Source organism: Apium graveolens, chromosome 9 (genome assembly GCF_009905375.1).
Source record: "Apium graveolens cultivar Ventura chromosome 9, ASM990537v1, whole genome shotgun sequence".
NCBI lineage: Eukaryota > Viridiplantae > Streptophyta > Magnoliopsida > Apiales > Apiaceae > Apium > Apium graveolens.
In genome coordinates, this window is record NC_133655.1 from 16,223,862 (window position 1) to 16,237,219 (window position 13,358).

Sequence of the window (13,358 nt, forward strand, 5' to 3'; positions counted from 1 at the left end):
TTCCATCTTCTTTCACGAAGTTGACAGCTTCCTGAGATGCTTCTCCTGTCACTTAAGTTGACAGCTTCAGGGATGCTTCTCCTGTCTTTCTTTCAACCTGCGTAATCTATATCTATATAGACAAACATGTTAAGCACAATATCTTTAGGGTACTTTACTTCAAGAGTTGATAGTCCCTTAAGATATCTAATAATCTTGTTAATAGCTATAAGATTGGATTCTCTAGGATCCACTTGGAACCTTGCACATTGGCATCTTGAGAACATTACATGTTGTCTATTAGCATTTGAGTAAAAAAGTGAGCTTGTCATACCTCTATAGCTTATCAATATACCTGAGTTGCATTGATCAAGCTTTAGTGGTTTCTGTTGGTAAGTAGTCTTGGCATGTTCAGAATCTTCCAAATTTTGCATCTTCAAAAGATCCTTAACTTACTTGTATTGCCATCATTCTTTTGGTTTACTTGTGCTCCTAAAAGAATTGTTCTTTTGGCTTTCTTGAGCTCCTAAAAGAATTATTCTAATGGCTTGCTTGAAGTAATTCCAAAAAGAATTGCAACCTTTCCAACATGCTCCTCCATACTTACTCTGCAATTACTTAGCAAATAATCTTGCACAAGTCTTTGTTAGTAGACCAACATATAACATTATCATTATATCATAGCACATATAACTTAATATGTATGTGCCTAGTGATAAAGAGAGTTATTAATATGACGACTCTAATAATTCATATTTAATTGTAACTTCAGTTAGAGTGTCATACCATGTCCTTGACGATTTCTTGAGTAATATACTAGTTCATACCAACCTGAAGTGAGATTGTGAAGAAGTGATATACATAGTCCAATAGATTTGCAACTGCAAAGTCCATGAAATGTGGTGCATTGGCCTCCTCTTTTGACTCACCAACCAAGAGTGCACTTGTACACATTTACCAGAGTCCAATTCCTGGTAGAATGTGCATCGGGTTCCTGATATGTCATAATATCCTCAAGTCTCATCACTGGTGCTTTCTGTCAGATACTGCTTCCAGATAATAACCTAGCATCCAGTTTGGCCTTGTCCCTCGTAACAATGTCATTGTCATCCTGTATTGACTTCTGGTTATCCAAGTACCAATTACAAAGTTATCATTTCATTTAGATACAATCTTCCCTACAATCTGCTTGTTGACTGATTGAGTTCATCTTGCTTTGTAATCACCCAATCAATCCAGATCTATCAGAGCTTTTGTAACTTTCTTAGTTTCTTCCTTAGATAGAAAACCAGAGAGATACTCATTTATACTCAGTAGCCCTGCTAATCATTACTCCACCATCTGGATCACTTAAAACTAGACTCTGGGAATAATATTGACATCAAATCCTTTCTCTCAATAGATATGTTCTTGTAGTGTCCTCTTGATATTTAATATAGTGTTGTGTTTGACTAATTGATCCTTCTTTTGCTCCCCCTAAGCTGTTGCAGGGATTTTCTGAAAATCCTTACCCTTGATGACTGGATTCATTGAAATAATGAGTTTGTGTTATACACTGCCATTCCACTGCTTGGATATGAATCATCAATACCATTAATTTCTCCTTAACGGCTTGGAGCATGGAGTTGTTGAACTGTGCACTTAGACCGTCTATCACATTCTGTTGATCAACCACAAGTGCCCTGTAGGTTGTAGACTCCACTGAGTAGCTATAAAGAATATCTTTACAATTCTTAGCTGCTAATGCCAAGATCTTCAAACAACTGAAAATATTTCATTGTTTGCTTCTGTAGAATATTATCTCCAAACACTTTCAGGTTATCCAGTGTTTGCTTCTGTTGGCCATTAACTCATTAGTGGTCTTCATGTATCCATCCCGATCAAGGCTTGATCTTACTTGTAGCAAACTGTATTAACGGCACCAGCCCTTTGGTATTTAGAAAGTCTTGATTAGCTTGATATTTCCCTTGCAGCTTTAATCAAGTTCTGGTTCTTCCCTTGGTACCACTCCATTATGAGACAAAGTTCCCAGTCCTGAATGTGTCTCAAAATACTCTTGATATGACAGATATTAATCATAATTGCTTCTTGAATTCAGTCCCATTATCTGATCACAAGATCATTTCTTTTATAGTTGCTTCCAGCTTGATCTTCTTTGATGTGATCAATCACTATTTGTGATGTCTTGTCTTGAGAACGCACAAACAACAACTTTGTTTAATAAGAGTAGTCAACCACCATTACTAAGGTATATCTTTACTTTGATGTGATGTTGTCTTTGACTCCTCTTTCTGACATGCCTCACATTTAACACCTTCTGAATTTCAGATGAGGTATTCCTCTCACTAACCCCTTTTCACAAAAGAGTTCCTTGAGTTGATGTTCAAGGGTGAGAGCTTCGAATGCCATAGATAAACTTTTGTCAGATGAAGCTTTATAGCAGAAACCATTGACTTCACCTTTCCTGAGATTTCAGTCTAGCCACGAGCATATACTTTCCTTACTCTAAGAAGATCAAGCTTCTCAACCTTCCTGCTTCAGATAAAACACTAATCCTTCGTTGAATTGACATTTTATCCTTTTATGCAGAACTGTCTGATTAGAGGATTTGTGTCTTAATTCTCCAGCAAGAAAGATGCTTCAATTGTTATCAATGACGCCAATAATTAGTTGTTTTCAGTGATAGCAATTGATGAGTCCATGATGACATCTCTTTTCTGCATAGCTTGTCCTGTAATGAAAACCTTTATTATCATCTCCAAAGATTATTGACGGAATAGCTTTTGTCAATCACATTTGATTGTGAGGCTCTTTCTTTGATCATATGCCTTGAGTATGAATTCCCAGGAATATATATAAATCAATTAATCTGTTATGTCCTGCACTCACAAATGGATTAACAGTTCTTGGTACCCAACTTATTAGTTTGGTTCCAGTTGTATTAGATATTTTATTATAAATAGATGTAACAACAGCTGCTACCTTATCATGTTAATTCTTATCTTTGACTGACCATTTGCTCCATTTAAATACCCTTGACAAATTTGTCTCTAGGCTAGAAAGAAAATTGTTCCAACTTTACATAAGGAGGACTAGCAGTCTTTGTTCTATTGTAATATTACACAAGCTTCTTCTACAATTAATGCAAGTACTAAGATACGCATTTATGACACTGAGATAGGAAAGCATTGAAATAGGAGTACATGGCACTCATTCCGAAACATTACACTTAAGAATTAAGCAATATAGGCATGATATGGAACAAACAGAATTAACAAATAAATCACTAATTCTATCTAGTCCAATCCCATTAAAGAATCTCATATAGCTATCTCAATCCAATAATAAACTAATACATCTTAACAAACAATTCAGATTAAATGAATAAATTAAAATGTAATAGGATACAGAAGATTAGCATAAACAAAGGTCTTAAGTGCTGGAAAACATATATTTCACTAAAGCAATTAATCATGTTCAACAAAGATTCAAACACATATGTAATATCATCTAAAGTAACATGCATAAGTTAAACATCAATCCTAGTTACCAGAAAAATAATCTAGTGAACTAGTTCAACATTATCTATGTGTGATGCTATCATGCTTGTGTGAGTTTTAAACATTTAAACACTAAGATATTATCATGCATTGAATATTGAGAACAAGATATTGCAGTGGTTCAAGAAATTAAAACCTGAGATATGTGAGTTGGACCATCTTCATAGATTGCTATGAAAGCAAGATATTCATGATCTTTCTTTCATCATCTGATCCATCCCAACTCCATCCTGTGCACTATAAGTTTTGACTGGCTGATTCCTTAAGAAAACATTCCACCTTTGTCACAACTCTTCAACTGAATCCCTACTCATCCTTGTTTGTCAAGCTTCTTGTTCTATTGTAGCAAAACCCCTGATAGTTACTTGAAACATATTGCTTGTCATAACGGTAGCTATCAAATCTTGTTTATGTCCCAATCTCAGTCTTGTAATCACCTCTTGAACTGAATCTGTAAGAATCTCTGCTTCGGAATAGATAGGCTTGATCCTTGGATATAGCTATGTACTCCTTGTGAATCTGATGCGACTAAACTTCCCTGATAAGTGAAACACTGCCCTGACATCCATTCCCTCAAGTACTTCTACCTGAGCTTCCTCTGATTCAGCTATCAGTAACTCTTACATTTTTTCCAGAGGTTCCAACTTTACTGTCTGTAACTGAGATATTTGTTTATCCCCACTATTCTCTTTGACCTCCATAATTCCTGCCTGTATCATCTCATTGATTCTCGGATAAATATAGCATTAGTACAAACCACTGTGTGACTGTATAATCTGAAAGCATAGAGTTGTCTTTAAAATCTTCGAGAAAAACTGTACCTGTAGAAATTTCATTCATTTCCTGCGTTTGAAAACCCAATGGTATCCTATGGAGTAAGCCTTTGAGAAAGTTCCAAAATTTTCGTCTGTAGGTCTTGAAATCAGTTCCATTGGTGTAAGAAAACCATTATCTTCAATTTCCGTATTCGGGAAATTTCCGTTTGAATAGCACATGGTCTTCGTTTTCTTCGAAAGATTAAAATCATCTTTAACACCCGGAGGAATCTTGAGCCTACCAATACTTTGAGTACCCTTAATTTAATATTTAAGAGAAATTTAAATTTTCAATATTTTTAATTTTCTTAGAAAATAAATTAATCAAAACTAAATATTTACATAAAATCTAATTTTCAAGAATTTCAAATTTTCTTAAAAATTAAATAAAATGTAAATTATTATTTAAGAAAAATTTAAATTTAAAAATTTTAAAGTATATGGAAATATAAATAAATTAGAAATAAAAATTATGGCTAAGTCCAAATTATTTAAAATTCAAAAATCTAAAGTGTTAATAATTTTTGAAAATTAAAAAATATGAAAATATGAGAACTTGTCTGTTTAGGCTGACACACCGGATCTGATCAGTATATCGATCAACAAGCTCTGATACCAATTATTAGGTCCTGAATTATCGTAGAAGGGGGGGGGTTGAATCCGATAATCACTAAATTAAAAATTCTTTCGAAACTTTAGCGGATATAGATTTAGTGCTCGGTTAGTGGTTCCGTGTTCTTGAGGTGAATATTGTTTGGGAATATAAAACGAGGAACGCAAGATATTCGGTGAAGTATATATTCATATATAAATCCGCGAGGAGTGTTGCTGCACTCCGGTAAATAAATTAACCGGCTACAATCTAAGAACAACAAAGTTCCTAGCTTCTACAAAGATTTACAAATCAAATCCTATACAATGATCTAGCTTTTGTTTGTCTAAGGATTTAATTACCGGGTAACGATTATAATGTCCCTATGAATATACATGAATTAAATCGGGCATTATAATGTTACTCCAGTGATAAGAATAACGGATTTACAATGTGCCCGGAGCTTCTCTGTATTTTCTTTGCTGCTAGTTTTATCTCCTCTCGTCGGAGAAGAAGATAAAAACTCAGAACAATATAACTAATTCATTCTGCTTCATAGTGTAGACTTTATATCTGTTGAAATACATGTCCAATTGTTTACCAGATAATTCAATTGATAACTCAATAAAGGTATGGCTGAAGTTTCTGTGGCGACCAAGGTAATTGTTCTGTGGCGACCAAGAGTGAATTTTTCCTTAGAAAAATTCAACTCAATTTCTCTGTGGTGACTAGAGTGTATAGAGGGTAAATTTTGCCTTAGAAAAATTCAACCCTTTTCTCTATGGTGACCAGAGGGAAATATAGGGTGTTTTTGCCATAGAAAAAATTCACTCCACTTCTCTATGGCGACCAGAGGGGAGCAGAGGGTGTATTTTCCTTAGAAAAAATTCACTCCACTTCTCTGTGGCGACCAGAGGGGAGCAAAGGGTGTTTTTGCCTTAGAAAAATTCACTCCACTTCTCTATGGCGACCAGAGGAGAGCCAAGGGTGTTTTTTCCTTAAAAAAATTAACTTCACTTTTCTATGGCGACCAGAGGGGAGCAGAGGGTGTTTTTGCCTTAGAAAAAATTCACTCCGCTTATCTATGTATCACACTAAGTCAAGATCAGTTCCTGTAGTGAAATATTGAACCGTACTTCCAGGATATTGCTTCTGAAGACCAATATACTGATCAAGATGATTCCTACTACAAGGTAGTGATCACCTTAGTTTCCGTAGAGCATTGCATTCCCTGAGCTGTCCTATCTTATAGTCTTCTCTCTTGAGTCTTCGTCTGAATCATAAAATCGGTATTCCCTGATATGAATCTGCTTGGCTTTTGCACATAAGCCTCAACTCCTCCAGTTCAGATTTTTCATTAGTAGATTGACCGGCACTTCCATGTGGTTTTTGTTGAAGTTGGGGTTGTTGTCATGGTGCATACTGTTTTTGAAAACCAGGAGGGTTGAATTGCTTTGCTCTAAACTGCTGATAAGGCTGTTGTACCGCATTCTGGTTGTTGCTCCAGCTGAAGTTAGGATGGTTGCGGTTGTTAGGATGATAAGTGGCAGGAACTGGTTGCTGCGACCTCTGAAAGTTGCTCACAAACTGAGCTGACTCACTAGATATAACACATTGCTCCATCTCATGTGCACCTGCACAATGCTCACAAACACTATTTATCTGATTAACTCCATAATTAGCCAAAGAATCCACTTTCATCGTTAACGCCTTTAGCTGAGCAGCTATAGCTGTAGCTTTATCTACCTACAGAATTCCTGCTACCTTGCCTTGAGATACTCTCTGAGTTGTGTTCTGATATTCATTAGCAGCCATCAATTCAATTAGTTCATAAGCTTCATTTAGCTCTTAGCCCATAAGGCTCCACCTGATTCTGCATCGAGCATGGGTCTGGAATGCGCTCCCAAACCATTATAAAAGCAATTGATAATAATCCAATCGGGCATGCCATGATGAGGACACTTCCTAATTATCTCCTTGTAGTGCTCCTAAGCCTCACACAAAGATTCTCCCAATTGCTGCGCAAATTGAGTAAGAGCATTTCTGATTATAGCTATCTTCGCCATAGGGAAGAATTTAGTAAGAAACTTCTGAGCAAGATCCTCCCAAGTAGTGATAGAACCTGCTAGTAAAGAATGCAACCATCACTTAGCTTTATCCCTCAGAGAGAATGGGAAAAGCCTCATATTCACAGCATCTTCAGAAACATTGTTGAACTTGAAAGTGTCACAGATCTCGATGAAATCTCTAATGTGCATGTTGGGATCTTCTGTTGGAGAACCCCCAAATTGGACTGAATTCTGCACCATCAGAATCGTGCTAGACTTGATTTCAAAGGTATTAGCTGCAATGGTTGGTCTGACAATGCTAGATCCATCAAAGCTTTCGAATTCACTGCTGGTTCTCCCATTGCAATAAAAACTTCTTCTTCAACTGTTTCCTCTTTTTCAAAAACTTCATTTTCCACTTCTTCAACTTCGCCTAGTCTTTCCTTACGAGATTGAGAACGCGTTCGCATACATGCTCTCTAGAGTACCTAAAACACAAACAAAGTAAACCAGTAAGTAAAATATCCGAATCAGTGAAATTTAACGATCACTGATGTCAAGCACATAAACTAAATTTAACACCGATATCCCCGACAACGGCGCAAAAATTTGTTCGCTGTAATTTCAACGCGAAAATACACGCAAGTGTACACGATCACCAGTAGTATAAGATATAAATCAATTTTGTTCCCACATGGACTGATTCAGGTTAAGTTCAAATTATGCACTTATGCAACAATGTATGGTTATCGTTCAATGCTAAGATAAGTAACAAATTGAGTTGATTAACTAACTAAGAGATTATACTAAATAACATTAACTAAGAGAATTACGATTGAATTACTTATATGAGAATAAACATGGGATTCTAATCAGATTGTAATATCCGGAATATATAGTGTAATTATTTTTATCAATAAATAAATATTCTGTATTTATACCGTGATTATTCTGTGAATTATTTGTTAAGAATATATGTGTTTGGATATTTAAATATGATAAAATCTGAGTATTTTAATTTTATATGTCCAGAATAAAGTGTAGATGATTGTCATATTTTTCTATTAATTTTTATGTTGTTATATGATTTTATAAAAGATTTATGGATTTAATAAATTATTTTTCCGAGTATTTATAAACTATTTTGTATAATCGAGAACCAACCGACTTCAACCGTTTTTACGTTTTTGCAACCCGGAAGTCTCGTGAAAATTCCATCCTAACCTAATTGCAATATTCTGAGCATTTTCCATGTTTTGACTTTTTCGATTTGGAGTACGGTTTTCCCCGTACGGGTCCCGGCGTAAAATTTTCGATACAATATTAGCTTCGGTTAATCGATAAAACCTGTACTTTCGAGGAACGGGATCTTTTGATTAAACTATTATATTATCTTCTCGTAATACGTGTAACCAAAGTGCTGAGACCAAGTCTGTATTTACAAAATGTATAGATTTGGATAATTATCCTAGAACCGATACCGATTTGGATCTGTTTTCTCAAATAAACATAATATTTTATATCATGTATGACCCAACGAGGTACCAATATTCCGTAAACATTAATAGCTTTACCGTATATTATTTTGTATAGAAAATCATTTGCAAACAGTTAAATATATAATTTTCCAGAGAAACCCATAATATTCATAATAGTTTCTGAGAATCAAACCCTAATTCGAAGGCGTTACCGGTTTCTGATTGTGAAGCTCGAGTAACCAAAACGAAGCTCTCGAAACCTACTATCAAATTGAAGGACTTTTTTTTCTGCAGAATCATTGGTCATTTTTCTATATTTTTATTTAATTTCGAATTATTTTGATTTAAAATATGAATTTTTGTTCTTGATGTTGTTTGTGTGATTTGATGCTTGCATGTTGTAGATATTTTCTTCCTGATCAATTTGGTATATTATATGACTGATTTGGAGTTCAATAACATGTTCAAATCTGTGTTTTAATTTCGAATTATGAAATTAGGGTTTATAGTTCGTATGAATGCTTTCAATTGAATTTGGAGGTTTGTGTTCTAAGGGTTATTAGATTGATTGGTTGGTAGGGATTTGTAGAGCTTATAAAGTGGAATCGATTGGTGGTGCTTTCATGTACAAACGTTACTGGAATCGAGCTGGCCGGAGAAAAGAAGAACTCGCCGTCCAACGAGTTTTCTTCGAGATTTTCCGGCCAACTCAGGGGTTATTAGGATGATTTGATTGCATGGTTGTGTTCCTTGTGAATTATAGAGTAAATCTAAAGGAGATGGCGGTGGGAGGATGCCAGAATTGTGTTCTCCGGCGAATCGACAACGGGGCTGTCATTTTTGCAGTTTAGTCCCTGAAGTTTTGGGGAAGAAACAGTTAGGTCCCTATAATTTCCAGAATTTGCATATTTTAGATTCCTGTTTTAAAAATTTATAAAAATAATATTTTCTATTTATTTTAATTTCATAAATTCGATTTTAATTATTAAAAATTCCAAAAATTATTATTTTAATTCCAAAAATTATTTTTAATTCAAAAATAAGTCTAAATTAATTTTAGTGATAACTAAGTAGTTAATTGGTCAATTAATTCGAATATTAATTGATTATATGATTTAATTAATTATTAATTAATTATTAATTGATTATTTAATTAGATTTAATTTCTTTATTTTGATTTAAAAATTTCAAAAAATAGTTTCGAGCTTTAAAAAAATTATTTTAAATTGTTTTCAAGGATCAATAATTAGTATAAAATGATTTTAAAGCCAGATTTAGGAAATAAAAAACTGTTTATTGTTTTAAAATGATTAAACGGCCCGTTTTAATTCCGAAAATATTTAAAAATTCGTATTAAATATCCGAAAAATCATTTTAACACCGAATCTTCTTTGAAAAAGTATTTTCATCGAATATCTTACGTGTTATGTGCTATATGTGATCTGATTGATGTGTTATACGCGTATATGTATATTGTTTGACTGTTTTAATCGTAACTTTCAATCCGTAAATCCGATTTGGGTGAAACAAAGGGTTTATAGAAGCTTATAACGAATGGAATCAAGTGCAAATAAGTATTGATAGACTTGTGATGTCTGAGCAGAAGAAGCGAGGCGTAGGAAAGGGAAGCAAGTAGTTGGTGAATAAGAATCGGTAGACGAAAGTAAGTGAAGAGTTAGCGAGACAAGATAAGGCAAGTATTTCCGAACCTTCCTCATATGTTACAAATATTCTCGATCTTTCTTGTGATATATTGCGAGTAATTGATCAGTTCTATTTTATATTACAAGTGCTTTAAAGCACTGAACCCTAAACCCTGATTCCAGTTATTGATCTTTGAGTCGTAAGCCTTATTCTTTATAAACCATTGATTGTTGAATACCTAGATACGAACCACCGATATACGATACTACTCCAAAAATACATACAAACTAAATACCGATCACTGAACTAAAATTGTTTAACATACAAATTTTCATACCTTGTATATTAAAAGACTAATCCTGATAACCACAAGACCTTGATTCTTCTGTTATCAGATTCTTTTACTGAATGATGGCTAATCCTTGTATTTACCATGATGTTCCCTTGTAATAATTGCAAATAACCTTATGCTTGGAAACCAATGTTGTTTATGATTCTGTTTATTGATTTCCATTGTTTATTCTGTTAATGTTATAAAATTAGATTGTTTTATAAAATATGGACCAGATTCGTGGTCAGACCAGATTGGTGGTCATGTTAGGCCAATGTGTGCCTTGGATCCAGTAATTAGAGCAGAGCTGCGTGCCTTGCTCGGGGTTAGTGCATGACTGATCAACAGCCTAACCTTGGTTTTTAAAATGAAAATTTAATATCCAATTTTAATCATTGCTTATCCATAAACTTGATACCTTAAATCATTTCAATTGATCATTGTTTCATCTCAGTATTGTCAATGTGACTTGCTGAGCTAGTTATCTCATTTGTGTGATTCTGTTTATGTTCTTTTCTAGTTAAGAAGGAACCTGTTGGTAGCGAGGATCCCCAATCAAGTGTGCGACCTAGGATTCCAGGGAATAAGCTAGCTGGAGACTTTTGTGATAGTTTAAGTTTGGAAGTTTGTAAAAATGTTTAATATTTAGTTATAAGTTTGAATAGTTGAGATTTGGGCGTTTGTAATATAAGTGTGTATTTGTGGCTTGTGTGCATACTTTAACCTGTTGCGATCCGTGGGTGAAGGTAAGTAGGGTCACTGCATATTGTTATAAGCGGGTTTATTTATATGGTGTGTGTGTTGTGGACCCCAAACTTATGACCCGGGTTTGGAGTGCGCCACAGATTTGGTATCAGAGCCATATGTTATAAGTCACTGACATAAAACTAGATTGTCGGGAATGGGTAGAGGGTTAGGATTAGAAGTAAGGAATAAAAAGATAGAATGTTGAGAGGTTGAGTGCGACTGAATAATAGGTGTTAGTATGATTCTTGTTGTGATTCGGGATTCTTATCTTGTGATATGATTTTCAGATAGCAGCGATGGCAGATTCCATTATTCCAATGCCAGCTGATCATTCTAAGCCTTCAGTCAGAGGACCGTCATCTGATCCACGTCCTACTCTTCAACCGGTGTTGGCTATACTACCTCCTATTATGACGACGGTACCACTGTAAGCTATTCCACCTCCTGGTATGAGGCCACTTATCCGAGGACCCCCACCTGCTGATTCTGATTCTACCGGGCATTCAGTTACCGGCGTACCTTTTCAGTTTTCTCCATACCCTGTTCCGTATCATCAGTTTAAGGCTTGCCTTATGGAGCAGCGGCATCTACGAGGACAGATCCAGGAGTTATTGCATATCATGCGTTCCAGATATATCAGGAGTGGTGAGAGGCGACTCAGAGAGAGGATCCAGGTGTTTTAGAGAGCAGCTGCTGTGAGGATAGCTAGAGCTACTCATAAGGATATTACCCCTGACTTTCTTGTGGAGTGGGCTAAGTGGGTTTTAGAGGAGCTTGAGGAGATTGGAGGTCCAGATTGTCCCTGAGCTAGAGCCAGAGATGCTGAGCCAGAGTTGTTGTGGTAGTTTCTATATGTAAATTAGTGTGTAGTGTGTATCAGCAGACTTTTGGTTTATATTTATAAACTAGACTTGTTAAGTAGTATGTAGGCTTGTTATACCCCTTTTTGCTTTTTCTAAAGCGTTTTCACGCTTGTACTACCAAAACTTTGATATATATATATATATACATATATATATGTACCTTTTCTTTTCCTAGCATTGTCATTTATATTACTGCACCTGCTTTATCTTACTTTATTTATTGCACTCTTTATAAACTCTTGTGATACCATATACCCTACCCCCTTAACTGTTTACATTCTGTAAAGAAGCATGCAATTTACTTAGTTCAACTATTATAAATGTTTTCAAAAAGAGATATTTCTGTTTTATAAAAACATTTCACAAAAAGGATTTGATTTTTAAAAAGCTAAATAAGTTGTTTGATTCTTTACAGAAAATGCCTCCTAGAAGAAATACCCGTTCTACCAACCAGAATGAAGAAAATAACAACAACAACAACAACCAAGACAACAATAACCAGAATGCAAACCCAGATCCCATAGACCCAACAGTAGCCCAGATTCTTCAAATCTTGGCTCAACAAACAGTTCACCTAACCCAGCAATAGCAGAGATTGACCAACCCTCATGTAACTTTTAAGACTTTTCAGGCGGTGAATCCGCCAAAATTCAAGGGTTCTTTAGATCCAATTGAAGCAAGAGTTTGGTTAAAGGAGATAGAGAAGTCATTTGCTTTGGTTAAGGTGAGAGAGGAACATAAAGTGGAGTTTGCAAGTTATTATTTGAAGAATGAAGTCATATACTGGTGGGAAACTGTTAAGACATTGGAAGGTACAAATGTTATTACTTGGGAGAGGTTCAAGGAATTGTTTCTAGAGAAGTATTTTCCCCATTTTGTTCAAGATCAAATGGAATTAAAGTACCTAGAGCTAAAGCAAGGAAATATGTCAGTAGCGGACTATAAAAGTAAGTTTGAAGAATTGTCAAGGTTTGTACCATCGTATATGGACACTGATATGAAGAAAGCTAAGAGATTTCAACAAGGTCTTAAGCCATGGATCAGAGGGAAGGTAGCCATATTTAAATTGGATACTTATGCAAGAGTTGTACAAAAGGTCATGATTGCAGAGACGGAGAGTGAAATGTCACAAAAGGAGAAGGAGAGTGAGAAAAGAAAGTTTGAAGGAACTGAAGGTTAGTCACAAGCAGGGGAATTTCCAAATTTCAACCAAAAGAAAGGCAAGTTTCAGCCAGAGAGAAATTTTAATTTCAAGAAGCAAAATGCAGGCGACGGAGGTCAAGGCAATTGTCCAGCCACTG

At 35.2% G+C, this 13,358-nt stretch overlaps 1 non-coding gene across 1 annotated transcript; it reads left to right on the top strand.

The window, feature by feature from the left end:
- Nucleotides 1–6,890: 6,890 nt before the first annotated feature.
- LOC141687713 (small nucleolar RNA R71) lies at nucleotides 6,891–6,997 on the top strand. Its single transcript, XR_012561199.1, has one exon. It is a non-coding gene; the product is annotated as a small nucleolar RNA R71 (small nucleolar RNA).
- Nucleotides 6,998–13,358: the final 6,361 nt, after the last annotated feature.